This window comes from Pollicipes pollicipes, unplaced genomic scaffold, assembly GCF_011947565.3.
Source record: "Pollicipes pollicipes isolate AB1234 unplaced genomic scaffold, Ppol_2.1 Scaffold_2555;HRSCAF=2994_pilon_pilon_pilon, whole genome shotgun sequence".
Taxonomy (NCBI): Eukaryota; Metazoa; Arthropoda; class Thecostraca; order Pollicipedomorpha; family Pollicipedidae; genus Pollicipes; species Pollicipes pollicipes.
The window spans coordinates 10,222,476-10,246,534 of record NW_023596136.1 but is presented as its reverse complement, the minus strand read 5'-3'; the positions used below and the strand labels follow the sequence as shown (position 1 = coordinate 10,246,534).

At 49.9% G+C, this 24,059-nt stretch overlaps 1 long non-coding RNA gene across 1 annotated transcript; it reads left to right on the top strand.

Moving 5' to 3' along the window:
* The first annotated feature begins 14,987 nt into the window (after nucleotides 1-14,987).
* Nucleotides 14,988-16,311, top strand: LOC119110197 (uncharacterized). The gene is made up of 2 exons (XR_005095457.1): nucleotides 14,988-15,270; nucleotides 16,049-16,311. It is a non-coding gene; the product is annotated as an uncharacterized LOC119110197 (long non-coding RNA).
* The last annotated feature ends 7,748 nt before the right edge of the window (nucleotides 16,312-24,059 follow it).

The window sequence follows — 24,059 nt, the reverse complement described above, 5'->3', positions numbered from 1 at the left end:
CTATTTCCTTGCAGTGACTAGTCCTATCGTTGATGCTTTAGCACCGATGAGACGTTTTAAGTGCGTGATCCTACAGCACCGCCTGTCACGGAAGGTACTAAAGACCTGATGGCCTGGCGGCGTGCCGCACTCCGTGATTATGACCGCGAGACGTATAAGGACCTAAACCGGCAGGTCAGGTCGGCAGTGCGTCGTGACACACGGGAGGAGATTTACAGGCGTGTACGGGAGGGTGGGCTGAGCTCGATGTGGCGCAGTGTGCAGCCGTTCGTCTCATCTAAGCAGCCAACCAGGTCCACACCTGATGCGGAAGCGGACGACATTAACCGGTACTTCGCCAGCATTGGTACCGCGACCGCCCGCCAGGTGGACTCCTCGGAGCCGCAGCTGGCGGTACGCCTGCCGCGCGTGGCCACCGGCCGGTTCCAGGTATCGCCCGTTACACCGGAGCAACTGCGACGCGTCATAGCCCGCATACGCAGCAGTACATCGTGCGGTGCAAACTTTCAAATTGTGTTTGTCGAACAAAGCCGCAGCGTGAGCTAGACAGAGGCTTTCTTTAATGACAATGTGGAAGCGAGTAAGGCGTCATGGACTTATTGCTATGATATAGGGCTGAATTACCAATGCTGAAAAGTTATCCGGTTGAGCACAATATGTTTCTGCGGCAAACAGTTGCTTGCCGTCGGCGGCGACTGTAGAGTGCTCCTTCGTTGCCTGCCGTCGGCGGCGGTTGTAAGGATGCTCCTTCGCTGCTTGCCGTTGGCAGCGGCTGTGGGTGCGCTCCCTCGCTGCCTGCCGTCGGTGAGGGTCGTAGGGGTGTTCCTTTGCCGCCTCTCGCCGGCGGCGGCTGTGGGGTGCTCCTTTGCTTTGCGGGATGCTGCATGTTCCAGATGAGGTCCATGACTGACAAAGCGTTTTAATAAATCTTACCGATGACGTAGCAAGCAATTGCAATCGTTCACCGCTTTTATCAGCCATACACATATTCTGGACCGCCGTGCTTCTATGCAGATTGCGTTTCTACACAGGGCACGGAACAACCAGTAACATCCAGGAACCAGGGGGATGAGTTTATGAGACCAAGATCTCGTTTTGAGGGGGAAAAGTGAGAACCAGGAACCAACATTGCAGACTAGACACGTGCCTGTCCAGGACCAGAGCTAGCAAAAACAGATGGAACTAACGACGGGCGCCGCGGGTGCACGGCGCCTCTTTCCGCGGGAGCCTCCGTTGCTCGTGGCCGCTCCAGCCGAGGGCCACAGAAGGAAGCTCCAGGAGCGAGGAGGCATCGCGCTAATAGTACATCGGACACCTGACATACCGCGAGAGCGCGAGCCGCCCAGCATGGCAGGCCACAGGGGCGCGAGGTAGCGGAACCCATTGGAGCCACGGGTGCAACCGAGCGCGCCCAGGCACCATACCGGTCTGCCGTTAGGGCCCTACGACGCACTCAGCTGCTGAAGTTACATAGCGTCGTCTGCCTCTCACCCTGGCTGGAAGGACAGCCAACACAGCGAGTCGAACCCCTACTCCTGGTTTCCCAAAAGCGCTGCTTAATCATTACACTATCGGTGTCCCGGCAACATCCTCTATCATACCAAGTGTCAAAACCTGATGAATCTTCTGTCTGAATCATGTTGGTTTTGCGCTTGTTTAATTTTATCTCAGATAACTTTTCACCTGTGCCGATTTTCATCCTTTTCGTCTTCTCTATTTGGATGGTTTCCATTTATCTTTTTTCTCCAGGAACCACAGCATGTGACAAGCTTTAAAACCAGCAAGACCAGAACATCACTTCCTGTGTTTGTCCAGCAAAGCCAAAGAATGACGCATGGATCTGGATAGATTGGAAATAGTGTATGTATTTGCAAAGTGCAAAAATAACCTTTAAAGGGAATGTTCCACAATGGTATGAGGTTTTGAACTGACAACCATTTCGACGACCTTTTGGCGCGGCTCGCAGCCCTGTCCTTCGTAAGACCTAAATCCCTCTAGTTTTTTAGCTATCCGCCCACAAAAATGGGGAGAGTATTTCAAGGAGAGTATTTCGGGGAAAGTACACCCTGGTCATCTTGGCATTCATGACGTCGTGAAAACATCATTCAAACTACGATATTCCATAAGGCATGCGGCGACCAAGAACAAGAAAAATGTCATGGGCGAGGCGTCCATATATGGCGTTTGTGAGCACGATTTCCAGATATGACGGCCGCCAATTGGCTCTCAGTCATTGTTAATATCTTCAAATGTGAAACATCCCCTTTAGAAGTAAGAGCCGCGTAAAGTAGCCCTTACACGCAGTGACATGTACATATGCATGCATTAAGCTGGAACCGTCATCATTTGTTGCACACATCCCACTCGTGCTGGACACGGGTTTGTTGAATGGCACTCGCAGTCAAGACAATCCCAAAGAATACGCATTTCAAGGCACAGCAGTTTTGTTGTATTCGTGACGCGTGCTGGGCTTCCCAATGTCAAACTCGGTCTGTTTCGGGCGTCGTCGGCTTGTTATGTGTGCCGCGCGTCCGACTGACCGCCACCCAGCACCAGATTCTGTACTGCGCCTCCGCCGTGTGGAACCGGCTGCTTGCGGTGGCTGTCCGTACCCCCTGGCGTGAGCCGTTGGCGACTGTCTTAAATCGCCGACTCATTGACTGGAGTTGACTGCCTCTGCGTATGTGTGTATCTCTCTCCCTGTGCTTTCCTGTGTCTGCTGTGTGGCTGGCTAGGCGCAGAACAACCACCATGTGAATGCGCCTTCAATGAAATAATAGTCAAGGTAAACGTAAATATCAAACGTTTCCGTTCAATATCGTCGCGCCCAATTAGCGTTCAATTTCCTAGCACATAGGGACAGGGCTCTTTCACGTGGTAAGTTTCCTACTGCTGCAGACCGAGCGTCGCATTACAGCGGCCGGCGCGGGACGACTCGAGGCTGAACAAAGCCAGCTCTACGTCGGCCGGTACCCGGCGGGACATCCCTGCCTTTTCCCTTCACTCCTGCAAAACTGGGTCGCTGCTTCTCGGTAGTGGTGCGACTTGGGCCGTCCCAACGCAGCAGGAGCGGGCCGCCCGGTGCTGTCGGCGAGGTCCAGGGGCCGACCGGTCTGGTGGCGCCACGGCTCGGTATAAAGGCAGGCTGGCGCCGGCCATCGGCAGCACCACGGCACTCGACACCGGCCTGCATAGCATCCGTCCCGATCTCGCCATGCGTCTCGTGCTGCTCATGCTGCTGGTCGTCTGCGCGGCGGCCGCTGTCGGCGCCGCGTCCGCCCACCCCGGCACGTGTCCTCCTCCGAGAGACGAGTGCCCGGCGTTCAGCAAAAGCACTGCAGGACCGCGCTACTGCGGCCACGATGGCCAGTGCCCTCTCAACAACAAATGCTGCTACGACGTTTGCGCCCATGCGCACGTCTGCAAGACGCCCCTGTATGACGAATAAGGTGAGCCGCAGAGCGGGACTCTTGAGCTGGCGCGAGCTCGCCGCTATTCCGTTACGTGTATGCACAACATCAAGTTGCTATTGATGCCTCAGGATAGGTAAGCAGAACCTATTTGCGTACTTTTTCCTGCATATGCCATGTTGTATGACAAACTGGATAAAACCAGACATTACAACAGCACGTACTTAAAACCTACTTACGCATTTGCGGTTTAAGCCTATCCGTCAGAATAAGGTCTCCCATCTCACAAGTCGAAAAAGAGGGAGCTCAAGGTCTTTCTGACTTATGTTATATGCTTTTCGCCACACTTTTGCGAAAATACAACCAGGCTTTGATAGTTGCGGTGCAAGACATTGTCCCAGCATCCGAGATAGCGTTGCACCCGCCACTGAAAAATTTATTGGCACTTCCTGGCTTGCTCTAAATTGCGGTGCCAGCTGGTTGGCAAATATGTCCTTGCCTTTTGCTGGAAATTTAACAAATTTAGCCTTGGTTTTACAGCGGAGTCCGTCGAGCCTATCCACCATCAATGCTTTTGTGTAAAAACCCGGGACATTTGTCGGTGCTCATGCCACGGGCAGAATAATAGGTAGCGTGTACTGCCTTCGCTCATGGTCAATTTCGCTCAGCTCATGATGCACTGCGGAATGGGCCGCTTTATCTGAGATGGGTGCCGCAACGATGCAATTTTTCAGACTGATGTGCTTCCATGTTGGTAAACACGTCGCATGATCTATTTCTAGTGCCCAAATAACGAGGTGTTGTCTGATCGCCTGCAGCGACTGGCGGTCGGCTGCGATTGGTCAGCGACCCTGCGGGCGGAGCCAGGTGCGACACTGCCGACAGCTAGATACATCTCGGCGACATTCGCCCGCTCGGCGTGCCTCCCCCTCCCCCCCCCCTCCGATGCTGCGGCGTTGTATACCCAGATGTTGCTTTAATGCGTGCGCCATGTCATAGTAATGTCTATATGTCTGCGCACGTCTGTATGTGTTGAGCTGATGCCATGTTACGTTACCTCCATTATAATGAAACGATGCCAGTGCGTTTTTTCGCGGTTGACGGCCGGGCCATGAGCATGACAACAGAGACCTGGTCACCTGGCAACGGTGCCCGCATCGGCAGGCTGGTATGCAGGCGGCTGGTATGCACCCCCATGTGCAGATCAGACATAGGTGGCGTGTGCCGTGATATACACATTGTCGAAAACACTTGATCTTGGCATTCACATACGCAAACATGCGATGCGTCTAATGCAGTCGACCATCGCGTGCCAGAACAATCACATCTACTGAGAAATGGACGCAGCAGTGATGCCATTGAAAGGGATGTAATTCTGGGAGCGTACAGAACGAGCTAGTCCGATTACAAGAAGCAAGAAAGGTCTTGAGCTCCAGTTTTTGGCATTATGAGTTGGGAGACCTTGTTCTGGTAATACTGCACCTTCAGTATCAGGGGCTCAACCACGACCACGCAACCGTTATGCAACCAACCGCAACTCGACACTGAGGGACTTGGTAAATGCACATCAAGCCGATTTTGAACTTTCTGTCGGGAGCCATCCAAAGAGAAAGACGAGAGAAAAAATTGGTGTCGCCGGGGGGGGGGGGGCACCGCCCCTCCCTCTTGGCTTCGTCCCCTGTTCAGTACACTAGGAGCAAAATTGAACAGGTATATATGTCCATTATATATGTTATATATATGTATATATATATATATATATATATATATATATATATATATTTATTCTCTCTCTCTCTCTCTCTCTTCTCTCTCTAATCTAGTCTCTCTATCTATATATATATATATATATATATACATATATATATATATATATATATATATATATGTATATAGATGTATATGTATATATGTATGTATGTATATATATACATATATATATAAATACATATATATATATATATATATATATATATATATATTGCCTGTATTATGTTCTACTTATTCTCATCTAATCCGTGTGTTGGTGTATTTACGTGACAATGGTCAAGCATTCCGGTCAAGCATTCCGGTCATTCCGGACAATGGTCAAGCATATATATATATATACATAACGGGTACCTTGCTTAACGACGCTATCAAAAAAACATTCGCTAGATTGACAAAACTTGACGCTTCGAACCTCTCCTCGTGGTTTCAGTGGTGAACCAGGTTAGGAAACGACAAAAAAGCACTTGAATTCAAAGTGCGATCCAAATCTGTGAAAAAATTGACAACAGAAGTGTCACAACCACATGCAGCGCCTTCAAGTCGACTCACAATTTGGTAAATGCCTTTTTGTCGGCCGCTATATGACGACTTCCATATTGACGAGATGCGAAAAAATCGACGTGCCGGATAATCGAGTCGACTTAACGGCGAACTATAAAACGGGACATGGAGCAATGGACACGCCAAAATGGCAAGCTGCTGAATGGAGAATTGCAACATGTGAATGTCAAAATGACGACATGCCGTAATGGTGAACACCAAACGGTGACCAGGAGAATGGTGGCTTGCAAAAAATGTGGGTGCCAAATTGGCAGACGGCTAAATGGTGGAGCGCTCAGCGGCCATGTTTAAACAATGGCTGCTTGGGAAAATGGCGACGTGCCATAATCGCAAAAAGCTGAATAAGGACATGAAAAATGGCAAACTTACGAGGTAGGCGCATAAGCACCACGATTCTTCACGCCTATATGGGTGGGGATATTCCGGTTCGATTTTTGTGATCGCTGTGTCCAGTGCTGCTCCGCTTTAGAAAACAGGCAAGCCTATTAAGAGTTCGCGGAGTGTGTATGATCTTCTCTCCGCAGAAAGGCACATTTTACAAAAACTTTTTTGATCTCTGGCCGTTCTTTTTTGCAAGGTGCCTAGCGTCAACACAAATTGCCCCGCATTAGAGTGCTTGATTATGTCCGTGATCAACGAACTGGAACATTGACCGAACTGAGCGATCTCACGAGAGATAACTTGCGCTGACGCCAGGGACCTTGCAAACAAGAACATCTCGAGACCAAAAGACCCCTCTAAGGTCCTCATAGAATGTCACTCTTTGCAGAGACTAGGGCAACGCTTGTACATTAAAAAACAGGCAAACCTATCGAGAGTTTTCAAAGCCTATCGAGAGGTCGCTTTACTAGAAGTTCAGCGGAGACTTTTCGTCTCGTGCCGTTCTCCTTTGGCTAGGTTCTCAGCGTCAACACAACTTAACTCACATGACAATGCCTGATTGCCTCCGTGACCGGCCAATTGGATTATGGATACAGTTGAACATCCTGGAGCGAGAAAACCTACACTGACGCAGAGAACCTTGCAAAAAAAAACGTTCCCAGACCAAGCAGTTGTTTGGGAGGCCTCTGAGCACTCTCCACAGTTTCAACCCTTTTCTAATCATCGTGTTGACAAACTTGCAATATAAAACCATGCAATGTATTGCTCCATCTCCATCGAAACCCACCAGAGACAAAAACAAAAACATTCAGATCAGCGTAACAACACAAATGTGTGCAGCCATAACGTAGCCCAGCAGAATGGTCCATCCGCATCAGGGCGACAGGACGACGCATCTCAGCGGATTCACCCAGTGCACAGCAAAACAACGCGTCTCCATCGGCATATGCCGAAGACGCGTCACATCACGGCGTCGTGTTGTCGGAACACAGCACAGCAGAACAACGCACCCCACAGCTGAATGACGTATTCCATAGCAGAGCAACGCTCTTCATGGCAGAACAACGCGTCTCTATTGACAAACGGTGACGAAAAAACGATAAACCTGCAAATCAGCTTTGCAAGCAAACTTGTATACCCATTACACAGCACAACATAATAAGGTGTCTCAATCAGAACGATAGAACATTTTCCACAACAAAACGACGCATCCCACAACAGTACGACACATCTCTATCGACATGCGCATGACATATCCAAATCGTCGTTATGAGATAAGTTTCCAAATCAGCCACAACACAAACTCGCGTCAACTATCAACGACACTTCAGCGCAGCACGCACTCGCCGGACCTCAGTGTGGTCTCCACCGATCGGCAAGCTCCTTTGTGCCCTCCACCATTATGTCCCGCCTTCTGGGTAGAGCCTAGCGCGACCTGGACGCAACAACGCAATCACGTACCTGCCGCACGAAGTGTTGCAGGAAGGCGCGTGGCACATGGCGCTCGGCCGGGCCCAGTGATGGAGCGAAGAGTGTGTATGATATCGCCTGCGGCAGAACGACTATCCCCTATCGCCACATCCCCTGCACCTCCGCTACCGTCATCTCCTCCGCCCCCACGGCGGAGCGGCGCCGGGTCACACCACTAGCCTCGGCTGCCGGCTGTTGTCCCCGGCGGCTCGGGACAGGTCAGGTCACAGCAGATCATATTCACGATTGTACGCTTGCCGTAGGGGTCGTGGGACGGCCGTACCAGAGGGACAAGGTGGTAGTTAGGGGCGAGGTAGTAGCCAGGGGCAAGGTGTATATTACAATATGTGGTATGTACGTCACCATCGCCACCAGCGGCGGGGAGGGGACGACACCTAATAGGTGCCAGGATCACGCTTCCCCCTCCCTGGCAGGCATACGCGTTCCATGCATTAATCCAGAGCGACCAGATGAGCCGCAACTCACAAGCTAGTGAGCCAGCAAGAGCCGGTTGGAAGAGCAAGCAAGGAATTCCCGATGAATATTATTGTTGCGACAAAAATAAATATACGCATCTGGAATATCTCAGATGTCCCATTATTGTCTGCGGCCTCGGCATCCCAATGCTCCCTGACACGGCTGAATATGCTCCGCGTGGGGGACGCCACCACTAACTAACCACTTCGATGTTAATGCGCGGATTTGTCAAACAGGCAGACCAGGGTTGTAACAACACGGCTACAAAGCAATTTAACTGGGACAACAGCATGCAATCGTAATGCCGCACGTACGTGTTCCTGTCTGCAGGTGGCCATGCGTTGTCCAGCGGAGTGCATAAACTGCTGGTTGTCCTGCACCGAGCTTGTTATGTTAATGACAGTTTGTGCCGGGGCCGCCATGTTCGTTACGCGGTAGCCTGTAATGAACTTCAGCCCAGACTGCTGAGGAAGTGCTGTTTTGACCGGCTGTCAAGCCGTCTAACGCCACTGAGTATCATAATACAATTCTGGATTACGGCGCATAGCGTCATTAACCCAGCAGCACCTGGGGTCATTCTACCTCTCAGCCTCGAACGTCTGGGGTTCAAATCTGCTTCTTTTGGTAAAATTATACCACAATGGATAGATCAAATCAGGGTCAGCGAAGGAACGAAATTAGCTTGAGGACGGCTTATTTCTCGCACTATGCTGTTGATCGTAAGAAAGAACGGAACTTAAGTGCTGCCAACGATTTTGCAGGTTTTTTTTTGCGCGTGGGTCATTATTCGAGTGTGCTGTAGCCCTAAATTATCGGCATCATGACCGGCATCACTCTGGTGTTGCGGTAATATTTTACGTAGTGAAAAGTTTTATATCATTTTAGTTGTATATTTCATTGTCTTCTTATATCTTTTATATGTTTTAGTACCTATTTACCAATGAATGAAAAATCTAATCTAGCGTCTGGAAGGATTCTTGGGGCACAAAGTTGGTGAACTTGTTTATAATGTGTATCAACATTTTGTCAAAGACCGGGACTTGAAGTTGAAGGCGGGAGACGACGACGCCGCCCGGGAAAGTCCATTATTAAGAACAGCAGCTGTAACGGGCGTTGGGAAGACTACAGTCTACCGCATACAACGTGAAGCCCAGGATGGTGCCAGACTGAAGTCGCCAAGCCGATCCCGACCAGCTGCAGCAAGACCAAGGGTGGATCTAGATCCGTTCGATGTTTGCGCGATGAGGAGAATGGTACACCAAATGTACATCGACGGAAAACATGCTACTCTGGACACCGTCACGGATGCTCTTCACGGACAGCTCGGCGTCACCATGTCTAGATCCACCGCAAGAAAACACCTACTCGCGAACGGATTTAAGTACCGAAGGATCGACAAGCGCAAGATCCTGATCGAGAAACCTCATATTGCAGCAACGAGATGCCAGTTCTTGCGGGAGATGAGGAGGCTGCGTAGAGAAGTTCCCGATAGCAAAATCATTTATACCGACGAGACATGGTATAATCAGTACGATATGGAGCACTTGGCGTGGCTGGACGGTAGTCACATCAACGGACGGAAGAACGCCATTGGAAAAGGAAAGCGTTTTATCATAGTCCATGCCGGCTCTTCAGAAGGATTTATACCGGGCGCACTTCTCCACCTCAGGACCGATGGCAAGAACGCCGACTACCATACGTCGATGAACGCCGACTGCTACGAGAAGCGGTTCACCGAGTGCCTGCTTCCGAACGTGCCAGAACACTCTGTGATCATCATAGATAATGCCTGATATCATTCCCGTTTGTGCCAAGAAGTGCCAACTTCTAGCTGGCGTAAAGCGGAAATCCAGGAGTGGTTGCAGCAGGCAGGTGTGACCATCGACGAAGACATGCGGAAGGTGGAGCTGCTGGAGCTAGTCGAGTCCCAGAACCGGAAGAAGGAATATTTTCTGGACAACCTTGCTAGAGATCATGGTCATCGGATCGTTCGCCTGCCGCCATATCACTGCGACTTGAACACGATAGAGTTAGTGTGGGCACAGATGAAGCGCGTGATAAGACGGGGGAACTTGGCGGGACGGATGGAGGAGATGGAACGGCTGGTGTAGGCAGGTGTCGCAGCTGTCTCTCCAGAGGACTGGAGTAAGTGCTGTGAGCACGTCAAAAGGCTGGAGCAGCAATAATGGACGAATGACGGGCTGCTAGAAGATCTCCCACCGGTTGTCGTAACAACCGATGATAGCAGCGACTCTGGCACCAACTCCGGCAGCGACAACGATGAATGAGAACAGTATGACACATCGATCATGAGAAGTGTTTCCGTTTCGTTCTTTTCAGCTGACTTCGTGGCGTTTACGTGGATGTGGCATGTAGTTACATGTGGGGTGTTTGGGCTGGATGTATTGTACATATATCTGCAGCTGAATGTTAAGCGTTTTGTTGAATACCTTCAATAAAACTGAGCGAATTAACTTTCTGTGTTTGGGATTTTCCCATGTTATTCATGAAACAGCACCAGTTTAGAGCAATGACCGAATGAAAGTACAGCATAACTTGCTTCAAAGGTAGACAATGAATTTGGAACGTAAAGATAATTGCCAACGAAAATAACTACAGAGCCAATATATATATATATATATATATATATATATATATATATATATATATATATATGTGTGTGCTGAACTTGATGTTCATATGGTTGATCGAAATATATATATATATGTATATATATATATATATATACATATATACATATATATATATATATATATATATATATATATATATATATATATATATATGTATATATATATATATTTCGATCAACCATATGAGCATGAAGTTGCTGCAATCAATGCAAGCATCCAAAACTGCTATTGCTTCGAGAGATCCGCAATGCTGTCCTGCAGGCCTTCCGACTAATTTTGTTGAGTTTGAAAAAAATTCAACGTGATGCTCGTGACGAATTGATTGACCAGCTTTAATTCCGTTCTTTCCTATGATAAAAGAGCAAAGTACAAACATGGACTCATCAAGTCTGCAGTTAAATTGCGCAGCAAATTAGCGGATAGCATGACGGTGACTGAGGCTTGTGGTGACGACTTTGGCGTTTTTGCGGTCGTTCAAGATTAATTACCTCCTAGGCCCGGTGCTACGGTCCATTCTGGTAAAATGTAACGCTGCTCAGCGTAATGTACCCCGCATGGCGCATGCAAACATGCTCCGTTTGCTAACCATAGACAACTCAACATTCGCTTCGTCAAAAGCGCCATGCCAGAATCGCCCAAACATTGTACAAACTGTCAAAACCCGTCAAGCGGCGGACAAAAATTGGGCTTCCATGCTGGTAACTAGGGGTCGCAGCGAAACACACATATCAGTTGGGTAAGAACGGACCATCGCATTGGATAAAAAACGTGCGTCAGCGCGTGCGCACCGATTCCCCCGCCCCTAGCTTACAATCCATAAATCGTTCATAAGCCGTGAACTTATCTAACGTAAAGGCCCTCTTCAACGCACCTCTTGTAACTTCTCTGGATCCTTCTTATCCGCTGCTGGCAAATGCCGGTATACTGACAGCGCGCCTCCCCTCGGTCTCAACCGTATGACGACTTGCTGTCGCATCTCCGCTTGCTCTTCATCGCGCCGACAAAGCGTGCATGTCATCTCCATTTTCTCGATCCACTCCACGACATTTGCCCCGTCCGATCCATCAAACTTTGGTATCAAATTTACATCAAGTTCCGCCATAATGCTGAAATAGCTTGTATTGCTCAGACACTGATATTATTGTATTGTCCAAACACTGGCTGAGCTTAATGTTGCGCAGTGTGCAGCCTGTCGGCTCATCTAAGCAGCCAACCAGGTCCACAACTGATGCGGACGCGGACGACTCTAATCGGTATTTCGCCAGCATTGGTACCGCGACCGCCCGTCAGGTGGACTCCTCGGAGCCGCAGCTGGCGGTGCGCCCGCCGCGCATGGCCACCGGCCGGTTCCAGGTATCGCACGTTACACCGGAGCAACTGCGACGCGTCATAGCCCGCATGCGCAACAGCAGATCATGCGATGCAGACTTTCAAATTGTGTTATGTGGAAGAAAGCCGCAGCATGAGCTAGGCAGAGGCTTTCTTCAATGACAATGTGGAAGCGAGTGAGACGTCATGGACTTATTGCTATGGTATAGGGCTGAATTACCAATGCTGAAAAATTATCCGGTTGAGCACAATATGTTTCTGCGGCAAACTGTTGCCTGCCGTCGGCAGCGGCAGTGGGTGCGCTCCCTCGCTGCCTGCCGTCGGCGGCGGTCGTAGGGGTGCTCCTTTGCCTCCTCTCGCCGGCGGCGGCTGTGGGGTGCTCCTTTGCTTTGCGGGATGCTGCATGTTCCAGATGAGGTCCATGACTGACAAAGCGTTTTAATAAAGCTTACTGATGACGTAGCAAGCAATTGCGATCGTTCACCGCTTTTATCAGCCATACACCTATTCTGGACCGACGTGCTTCTATGCAGATTGCGTTTCTACGCTGGGCACGCAACAACCAGTAACATCCAGGAACCAGGGGGATGGGTTTATGAGAATAAAGTTTGAATTAGGATCCAAGATCTCGTTTTGAGGAGGAAAAGTGAGAACCAGGAACCAACATTGCACACTAGACAGTCCAGGACCAGAGCTAGCAAAAAAAAAACAGATGGAACTAACGACGGGCGCCGCGGGTGCACGGCGCCTCTTTCCGCGGGAGCCTCCGTTGCTCGTGACCGCCCCAGCCAAGGGCTAGAGAAGGAAGCTCCAGGAGCGTGGAGGCATCGCGTTGATAGTACATCGGGCACCTGACATGCTCAGGGCGCACTGCGCATGGCTCGGCCGTGAAGGTGCGAAGCCTGACTGCCGCTGAGGGCGTTTGCCGCGAGAGCGCGAGCCGGTCAGCATGACAGGCCACAGGGGCGCGAGGTAGCAGAACCCATTGGAGCCACGGGTGCAACCGAGCGCGCCCAGGCACCATGCCGGTCCGTCATTAGGGCCCTACGACGCACTCAGCTGCTGAGGTTGCGTAGCGTCGTCTGCCTCTCACCCTGGCCGGAAGGGCAGCCAACACAGCGAGTCGAACCCCTACTCCTGGTTTCCCAAAAGCGCTGCTTAATCATTACACTATCGGTGTCCCGGCAACATCCTCTATCATACCAAGTGTCGAAACCTGATGAATCTTCTGCCTGAATCATGTTGGCTATGCGCTTGTTTACTTTTATCTCGGACAACTTTTTACCTCTGTGGATTTCCATCCCTTTCGTTTTCTCTATTTGCATGATTTCCATTTATCTTTTTCTCCAGGAACTACAGCATGTGACAAGCTTTAAAGCCAGCAAGACCAGAACATCACTTCCTGTGTTTGTCCAGCAAAGCCAAAGAATGACGCATAGATCTGGATAGATTGGGAATAGTGTATGTATTTGCAAAGTGCAAAAATAACCTTCAAAGGGAATGTTCCACATTGGTATGAGGTTTTGAACCGACATAACCATTTTGACGACCTTTTGGTGCGGCTCGCAGCCCTGTCCTTTGTAAGACCTAAATCCCTCTAGTTTTTTAGCTATCCGCCCACGAAAATGGGGAGAGTATTTCAAGGAGAGTAGATCGGGGAAAGTACATCGTGGTCATCTTGGCATTCATGACGTCGTGAAAACGTCATACAAACTACGATATGCCATAAGGCATGCAGCGATCAAGGACAAGAAAAATATCATGGGCGAGGCGTCCATATGTGGCGTTTGTGAGCACGATTTCCAGATATGACGGCCGCCAGTTGCCTCTCAGTCACTGTTGTGCAATGTACGCTCACTCAATGTTGTACAATGTGTGATGACGTAAGGAAACAATGACGTGTCAAGGAACATGTTTACTAAACAGAGCAACTGTGTTACCTAAAGCAGCATTTTCTACTTGAAAGTATGCCAATAGCGAGCTAGTTCCATCACATCCGATGCTTGCTTCACTATCTTCAAATGTGAGACATCCCATTTAAAAGTAAGAGCAGTGTAAGGTAGCCCTTACACGCAGTGACATGTACATATGCATGCACTAAGCTAGAAGCGTCATCATCTGTTGCACACATCGCACTCGTGCTGGACACGCGCTTGTTGAATGGCACTCTGAGTCAAGGTAATCCCAAACAGTACGCATTTCAAGGCACAGCAGTTTTGTTGTATTCGTGATGCGTGCTGAGCTTCCCAATGTCAAACTCGGTCTGTTTCGGACGTCGTCGGCCTGTTATGTGTGCCGCGCGTCTGACTGACCGCCACCCAGCGCCAGTTTCTGTACTGCGCCTCCGCCGTGTGGAACCGGCTGCTTGCGGTGGCTGTCCGTACCCCCTGGCGTGAGCCGTTGGTGACTGTCTTAAATCGCCGGCTCATTGACTGGAGCTGACTCCCTCTGCGTATCTGTGTATCTCTCTCCCTGTGTGCTTTTCTGTGTCTGCTGTGAGACTGGCTAGGCGCAGAACAACCACCACGTGCACGTGCATTTAGTGAAATAAGTGTGATGGTAAACGTAAATATATTACGTTTCTGTTCAACATCGTCACATCCAATTAGCGTTCAATTCCCTAGTACATAGCGACAGGGCTCTTTCACGTGGTAAGTTTCCGACTGCTGCAGACCGAGCATCGCATTACAGCGGCCGGCGCGGGACGACTCGAGGCTGAACAAAGCCAGCTCTGCGTCGGCCGGTACCCGGCGGGACATCCCTGCCTTTCCCTTCACTCCTGCCAAACTGGGTCGCTGCTTCTCGGTAGTGGTGCGACTTGGGCCGTCCCAACGCAGGAGCGGGCCGCTCGGCGCTGTCGGCGAGGTCCAGGGGCCGACCGGTCTGGTGGCGCCACGGCTCGGTATAAAGGCAGCTGGCGCCGGCCATCGGCAGCACCACGGCACTCGACACCGGCCTGCATAGCATCCGTCCCGATCTCGCCATGCGTCTCGTGCTGCTCATGCTGCTGGTCGTCTGCGCGGCGGCCGCTGTCGGCGCCGCGACCGCCCACCCCGGCACGTGTCCTCCTGCGAGAGACGTGTGCCCGGCGTTCAACAGAAGCAGTGCAGGACCGCGCTACTGCGGCCACGATGGCCAGTGCTCTCCCAAAGAAAAATGCTGCTACGACGTCTGCGCCCATGCGCACGTCTGCAAGACGCCCCTGCATAGCGGATAAGGTGAGCCGCAGAGCGGACTCTTGAGCTGGCACGAGCTCGCCGCTATACCGTTGCGTATGTGCACAACATCAAGTTGCTATTTATGCCTGAGGATAGGTAAGCAGAACCTATCTGCGTACTTTTTCCTACATAAGCCATGTTGTATGACAAACTGGATAAAACCAGACATTACAACAGCACATGCTTGAAACCTACTCACGCATTTGCGCTTTAAGCCTATCCGTCAGAATAAGGTCTCCCATCTCACAAATCCAAAAAGAGTGAGCTCAAGTTCTTTCTGACTTATGTTATATGCCTTCTGCCACACTTTTTCAAGCATACAACCAGGCTTTGATAGTTGCAGTGTAAAACACTGTCCCAGCATCCGAGATAGCGCTGCACTCGCCACTGAAAAAAATTATTGGCACTTCTTGGCTTGCTCTAATTTGCAGTGCCAGGTGGCTGGCAAATATATCCTTGCATTTTGCTGGAAATTTAATAAATTTAGCCTTGGTGTTATTGCAGGGTCCGTCGAGCCTATCTATCATCAATGCTTCTGTGAAAAGCCCGTGACATTTATCGTTGTTCATGCCAACGGCAGAATACTAAGTAGCGTGCATTGCTTTTGCTCACGGTCAACTTCGCTCAGCTCATGGTGCACTGCATAATAGCCCGCTTTATCTGAGGTGGGTGCCGCAACGATATAATTTTCCAGACTGATGTGCTTCCATGTTGGTAAACACGTTGCATGATCTATTTCTAGTGCCCAAATAACGAGGTGTTGTCTGATCGCCTGCAGCGACTGGCGATCGGCTGCGGTTGGTCAGCGACCCTGAGGGCGGAGCCAGGTGCGACACTGCCGACAGCTAGATACATCTCGGCGACATTCGCCCACTCGGCATGCCTCGCCCCCCCCCCCCCTCCTGATGCTGCGGCGTTGTATACCCAGATGTTGCTTTAATGCGTGCGCCATGTCATAGTAATGTCTATATGTCTGCGCACGTCTGTATGTATTGAGCTGATGCCATGTTACGTTACCTCCATTATAATGAAACGATGCCAGTGCGTTTTTTCGCGGTTGACGGCCGGGCCATGAGCATGACAACAGAGACGTGGTCACCTGGCAACGGTGCCCGCACCGGCAGGGCGGTATGCAGGCGGCTGGTATGCACCCCCATGTGCAGATCAGACATAGGTGGCGTGTGCCGTGTTATACACATTGTCGAAAACACTTGATCTTGGCATTCACATACGCAAACATGCGATGCGTCTAATGCAGTCGACGATCGCGTGCCAGAACAATCACATCTACTGAGAAATGGACGCAGCAGTGATGTCATTGAAAGGGATGGTATTCTGGGAGCGTACAGAACGAGCTAGTCCGATTACAAGAAGCAAGAAAGGTCTCGAGCTCCAGTTTTGAGCATTTTGAGTTGGGAGATCTTGTTCTGGTAATACTGCACCTTCAGTATCAGGGGCTCAACCACGACCACGCAACCGTTATGCAACCAACCGCAACTCGACACGGAGGGACTTGATAAATGCACATCAAGCCGATTTTGAACTTTCTGTCGGGAGCCATCCAAAGAGGAAGACGAGATAAAAAATGGGTGTCGCCGGGAAGTGAGGGGCTCCGCCCCTCCCTCTTGGCTTCGTCCCTGTTCAGTACACTAGGAGCAAAATTGAACAGGCATATATGTCCATTATACATTATGTATATACATATGTATATACATATATATATATATATATATATATATATATATATATATATATAACAGGTACCTTGTTTAACGACGCTATCAAAAAAGCATTGCTAGATTGACAAAACTCGACACTTCGAACCTCTACTCGTGGTTTCAGTGGAGACCCAGGTTAAGCAACGAGAAGAAAAAAAACACTTGAATTCAGAATGCGATCCAAATCTGTGAAAACATTGACAACAGAAGTGATCACAACCACATGCAGTGCTTTCAACTCGACTCATAATTTGCTAAATGCCTTTTTGTTGGCCACTACATGACGACTTCCATATTGGCGAGATGCAAAAAATATCGACGTGCCGGATAATCGATTCAACTTGACGGCGAACTATAAAACGGGGACATGGAGCAATGGACACGCCAAAATGGGAAGCTGCTGAATGGAGAATTACAACATGTGAACATCAAAATGTCGACATGCCGTAAAGGTGAACACCAAACGGCGACCAGCAGAATGGTGGCTTGTAAAAGAATGTAGGTGCCAAATTGGCGGACGGATAAATGGTGGAGCGCTCGGCGGTCATGTGTAAACAATGGTTGCATGGGAAAATGTCGACGTGCCAAAATCACAAAAAGCTGAATAAGGAGATGAAAAACGACGAACTAACGAGGCAGGCGCATAAGCGCCACGTTCTTCATGCCTATATGGGTGGGGTATTCCGGTTCGATTTTTGTGATCGCTGTGTCCAGTGCGTCTCCGCTTTAGAAAGCAGGCAAGCCTATGCAGAGATCACAGAGTGTGTAGAGTGGTCTATCTTCTCTCCGCAGACAGGAACATTTTACGAAAACTTATTCTTGTCCCTGGCCGTTCTTTTTTTTGCGAGGTGCTTAGCGCTATCATAACTTGCCTCGCATTAGAATGCTTGATTATGTCTGTGATCAACGAATTGGAAAAATGACGGAACTGAGCGATCTCACGCGAGATAACTTGCGCTGACGCCAGGGACCTTGCAAACAAGAACGTCTCGAGAGCGAAAGACCTCTTCAAGGTCCTCATAGAATGTCGCTCTTTGCAGAGACTAGGAGAACGCATGTACATTGAAAACAGGCAAGCCTAACGAGAGTTTTCAAAACCTATCGAGAGGTCGCTTTACTAGAAGTTCAGCGGAGGCTTTTCGTCTCGTGCCGTTCTTCTTTGGCTAGGTTCCCAGCGTCAACGCAGATTATCTCACATGAGAATACCCGATTGTCCCCGTGACCGGCCAATTGGATTATGGATATAGTTGAACATTCTGAAGCGCGATGACCTACACTGACGCAGAGAATCTTACAAAAAAAACGTTCCCAGACCAAGCAGACGTTTGGGAGGCCTCTGAGCACTCTCCACAGTTTCAACCCTTTTCTAATCATCGTGTTGACAAACTTGCAATATACAACCATGCAATGTATTGCTCCATCTCCATCGAAACCCACCAGAGACAAAAACAAAGACATTCAGATCAGCGTAACAACACAAATGTGTGCAGCCATAACGTAGCCCAGCAGAATGGTCCATCCGCATCAGGGCGACAGGACGACGCATCTCAGCAGATTCACCCAGTGCACAGCAAAACGACGCGTCTCCATCGGCATACGCCGAAGACGCGTCACAACACGGCGTCGCGTTGTCGGAACACAGCACGGCAGAACAACTCACCCCACAGCTGAATGACGTATTCTATAGCCGAGCAACGCTCTTCGTGGTAGAACAGCGCGCCTCTATTGACAAACGGTGAAGAAAAAACGAGAAACCTGCAAATCAGCTTTGCAAGCAAACTTGCATGCCCATATCACAGCACAACAGAATAAGGTATCTCAAGCAGAACGATAGAACATTTTCCACAACATAACGACGCATCCCACAACAGTACGACACATCTCTATTGACATACGCATGAGATCAAGTTTCCAAATCAGCTGCAACACAAACTCGCGTCAACTATCAACGACACTTCAGCGCCGCACACACTCGCCGGACCTGAGTGTCATCTCCACCGATCGGCAAGCTCCTTTGTGCCCTCCACCGTTATGTCCCGCCTTCTGGGTAGAGCCTAGCGCGACCTGGACGCAACAACGAAATCACGTACCTGCAGCACGAAGTGTTGCAGGAAGGCGTGTGGCACGTGGTGCCCGGCCGGGCCCAGTGATGGAGTGAAGAATGTGTATGATATCGGCTGCGGCAGAACGACTATCCCCTATCGCCACATCCCCTGCACCTCCGCTACCGTCATCTCCTCCGCCTCCACGGCGGAGCGGCGCCGGGTCACACCACTAGCCTCGGCTGCCGGCTGTTGTCCCCGGCGGCTCGGGACAGGTCAGGTCACAGCAGGCCATATTCACGATTGTACGCTTGCCGTAAGGGTCGTGGGACGGCCGTACCAGAGGGACAAGGTGGTAGCTAGGGGCAAGGTAGTAGGCAGGGGCAAGGCGTATATTACAATATGTAGTATATACATCTCCATCGCCACCAGCGGCGGGGAGGGGACGACACGCAAAAGGTGCCAGGAGCACGCTTCCCCCTCCCTGGCAGGCACACGCGCTCCATGCATTAATCCATACCGAACTGATGAGCCGCAGCTCATAAGCCAGTGAGCCAGCGAGAGCCAGTTGGAAAAGAAAGCAAGAAATCCCCGATGAATTTTACTGTTGCGACAAAAATAAATATACGCATCTGGGATATCTCGGATGACCCATTATTGTCTGCGGCCTCGGCATCCCAATGCTCCCTGACACGGCTGAATATGCTCCGCGTGGGGGGGGGGGGGGGGGGCCGCCACCACTAACTAACCACTTCGATACCAATGCGCGGTGGATTTGTTAAACAGGCAGACCAGGGTTGTAACAACACGGCTTCAAAACAATTCAACTGGGACAACAGCATGCAATCATAGTGCCACACGTACGTGTTCCTGTCTGCAGGTGGCCATGCGTTGTCCAGCGGAGTGCATAAATTGCTGGTTGTCCTGCACCGAGCTTGTTATGTTAATGACAGTTTGTGCTGGGGCCGCCATGTTCGTTACGCGGTAGCCTGTAATGAACGTCAGCCCAGACTGATGAGGAAGTGCTGTTATGACCGGCTGTCAAGCCGTCTGACATCACTGAGTATCGTAATACAAATCTTGATTACGGCGCATAACGTCATTAACCCAGCAGCACCTGGGGTCATTCTACCTCTCAGCCCCGAACGTCTAGGGCTCAAAACTGCTCCTCTTGGGAAAATTATACCACAATGGATAGTTCAACTCAGGGTCAGCGAGGAAACAAAGTTAGCTTGAGGATGGGTTATTTCTTACACTATGAACAAACATGGACTCATCAAGTTTGCAGCTCAATTACGCAGCAAATTAGCGGATAGCATGACGGTGACTGAGGCTTTTGGTGACAACTTTCGCGTTTTTGCAGTCGTTCAAGATTAATTACCTCCTAGGCCTGATGTTACGATCCATCCTGGTAAAACATAACGCTCCTCAGTGTGATGTACCTCGCATGGCGCGTGCAAACATGCTCCGTTGGCTAACCATGGGCAACTCAACATTCGCTTCGCCACACACGCGATGCCAAAATCGCCCAAACATTTCAAAAACTGTCAACAAAAAGTCAAGCGGCGGACAAAAAGTGGGCTTCCATGCTGGTAACTAGGGGTCGCAGCGAAACACACATATCAGTTGGGTAAAAAAAGACTATCGCACTGGCTAAAAAGCTTGCGTCAGCGCGTGCGGCGGCGCATGTGCGCTCCTTCAAAATACATGGATGCAGTGGTTTGCGGGCGTCTTACAAAACGGATGTTTGACTTCAGCAGCTCAGGCAGATAATGCTATGAAACCAACTGCATGATGCATGCTCGTGACCCAAAAGCTGTCCGACCCATGGTGGCGTCAGCAATTGAAGTAATGAGACTCCTTATTCTTTCCGGGCAGTGGGCCACTTGAATAGACCACCAGGGGCACATTACCGGTTCCGGTCAAGGGCTGAAGGGCCACTCCGTCCCATCGCGAAGCGCTCTCTGGCCGTAATTCTGACGCCACGGGGCGGGATCTCCTGGTCGATCCTGAGGCCATTATAATTATATATCACATCATATGGTTCCTCTCCCTGACACGGAGGACCTTCTGACCCGCGCAGTTGGTCCCAGATCAGCGTAGGAGCCCTCACAGAGGCAACAACATGCCTGATCGCCGCAGGTGGTCCAATCATGGTCTGAAAGACTGCAGCTCCGTGTTTGGCTGTGTTCTTCAGAGATCCGAAAGACTACCTGAACGCACATTGTAGATGAAACGGGTCACAAATTTGTATTAACAAGGCTAATTCGTCTTAAAATGTTAAAGATTCAGCCAGAGCTCATTGCTGATGAAAAACTATTTACTATGGCTTTGAACATGCGCGCTCACACGTCAGCAATAACAGCCTTGACTTCCGGCGTTAAAGTCTGCATAGGCCGCGCGGCGTCGGCCTGCGGATTTGACACTAAGCGACGACCAATGAGCAAACGAAAAAGATGACGTATCTTGAGCAAGATGGCTGATGAACAGGGCAAATCCGCATGCATGTTAGATGTGATGCAAAAGAAAGCTAAACGTAACTTTGGTCTGAAAAGCTGGGGGGGGGGGGGCAGTTAACACTGCTGGCTCCTCACCTTGAAAAGTGGAGGGGTCATGGGCCCCCTGTACCCCCTTTTTATGTCCATGTGGCGATAAAAATCAAGGAAGACATGATTGTCGAGTCATTCATATCCGACGTTCGTGAGAACGATTTCCATACACCAGTCAATTGGCCCTCAATCAATGTTGCGTAAGGTACGGTGGCGCAATTAGACAATGATGTATTAATGAACATAGTCACTGAAAAGACATTTTGTTCTCCACAACAGTCTTTTCCACTTATGTTTCCCATGGGCGTAAGAACGGGGGGGGGGGGCGGCAGGGGGGCCATGCTCCCACGTTTCAAGGTGTGGGGGGGCGGCAGTGTTAACTGCCTCCCCCTTTTCAGATTAAGGTTGTGTTTGACCTACTTTTGCACTACATTTAAAATATATGCCGATTTAATTAGTTCACCAGCCATCTTCTCACGATGCGTCCTCTTTTTCGGTTGCTCATGGACCGCTACTTAATGCTACAACCACAGGGCCGACGCCGCGCGGCCTACGGAGACCGCAACGCCGGGTATTGAGGCTGTTGTTGCTATCACTTGCGAGCGCGCATGTTTAAACCATGTTACATAGTATTTATCACTGTTCAGTTCTGACTGAATCTTGAGCATTTCAAGACAAACATGGATTACCTATGCTGATACAAATTTGGGATCCCCATTTCACCTACAATCTATGTTCAAGGAGTCCTACAGAGTCTATGTGACAACTATTGGACCACCTGCGGCGATCAGGGATATTGTTGCGTCAGTGAGGATCTCTGTGCTGATCCAGGGCCAAGTGCGCGGGTCAGAAGGCCTCCCGTGTCCGGAAGGGGAACAATTTGTTACGATTTATCCTTCTAATGACCTCCGGATCGATGAAGAGATCGATCGTCACCAGCATGACAGCCAGAAGCACTTTGCGTTAGGACGGGATGGCCTTTAGGCTTTGACCTGAAACGTTAATGTGCCCCACTCAAGGGCCCTTGCCTGGAGGGAAATAAGGGGTCTCAATATTGTTGAGTAGAGTGGTAGCCTCGTTACTGTTCAATAGAGTGGGTTGAAATAAGTCAAAAGAAAACGAACAAGGCCATCCCACGTTTGCCTGAGAACGCTCATTTTTTCAGGATGGATTAGTGAAGCAAATTACATTGACATATTTTGACGTGCCGTCTACAACCTCGAGTGCAAGGACAGTGATGGCCTGGGTTCCAGCTTCCAAAAAACGAAACGGCATCGGCCACTGCAAGTGTCACCAGACGGCGGACGCCGTGGTAATCCATCTTCCAGACAGATTCTACATTTACTCTTCGAATTCCCCGACCAGATTCCAGCGCCACTTTGTGGTGCTTTAAGACCCAATCCGTTCCTATCATCGATTTGAAAATGCGCAAGTGAAATATGCGCCAAGACTGTCTTCTAAATGTGAGATTTAATGTCCCGAAGTGTTCAAACGTGCTTCTTTCAGAAGCGTCTTTATTTTCGAACACCCGTTGGCCACGGCTTGGTATCGGCTGCTCGGCCGACGCCGCGCGGCCATGGGAGACTACTACGGCTGGCGTCGAGGTCCTTGTTACTAAAATTTGCGCGTGCGCATGCTCAAAATAATGTTGCATAACTGGTACCACCAATCGATGCAAGTGCCTAAAGGCAAATATTTCAGAAGTTTCATAATTTTCGTCCACCGATGGGCCACGACCAAAAGTTATCCACTGAGCTAACGCTCCGCGGACTACGGAGGCTGCAACGCCTGGTGTGGAGGTTTTTGTTGCTAAGATTTGCGGGCGCGCATTTGCGGGCGCACATTACAAAAACTGTATCATTAATCAGTTCTGACTGGATGTTGAACATTTCAAGCCAAGCTTGGCTTGGACATGTTGATACACATTAATGGCCACTCGATCTACAATACAATTTTCATCTTTAAATTTATATCAAGCATATCGATCTGCACTCAACCTTCGCGATGTCCTTAATGTATGTAAAACCCAGATAAAAAATTCTGACAAAGGTTCTGAATCCAATCGTTTCAGAAATAGTCCACAAAGCCATTGTAAATTAAGGGCGCCAGTGATTTATTTCATGCAGTCTTTGAACGCTGGATTTTTGCAGTTTATTTTCTTCAAAATATAAACAGAATTGATCTCACGGTAGCTCCTGTTTTCTGTTCTGGTCGCAAAGTCAAGATAGCAATAAAACGAAGAAAACTCTGTCCCTTTTAACAACTAAGCTATATCCGGGGATTTTTGGAGGGGGAGGGGGGAGGTCACCATAAGAAGGGCGTTTTTTAGCACCGTGTTTCTCCCTGGCAAGTGTATTGTTCAGGACACTGATATTAACGTCACCCCCCCCCCCCTCGGCCGCCGCCCAAAACACTCCGCTCCTGGCCCGCCGCCGCCCCGCCGCCAAGCGGCTGAAACTCGCACCTCGGGACAGAGCATA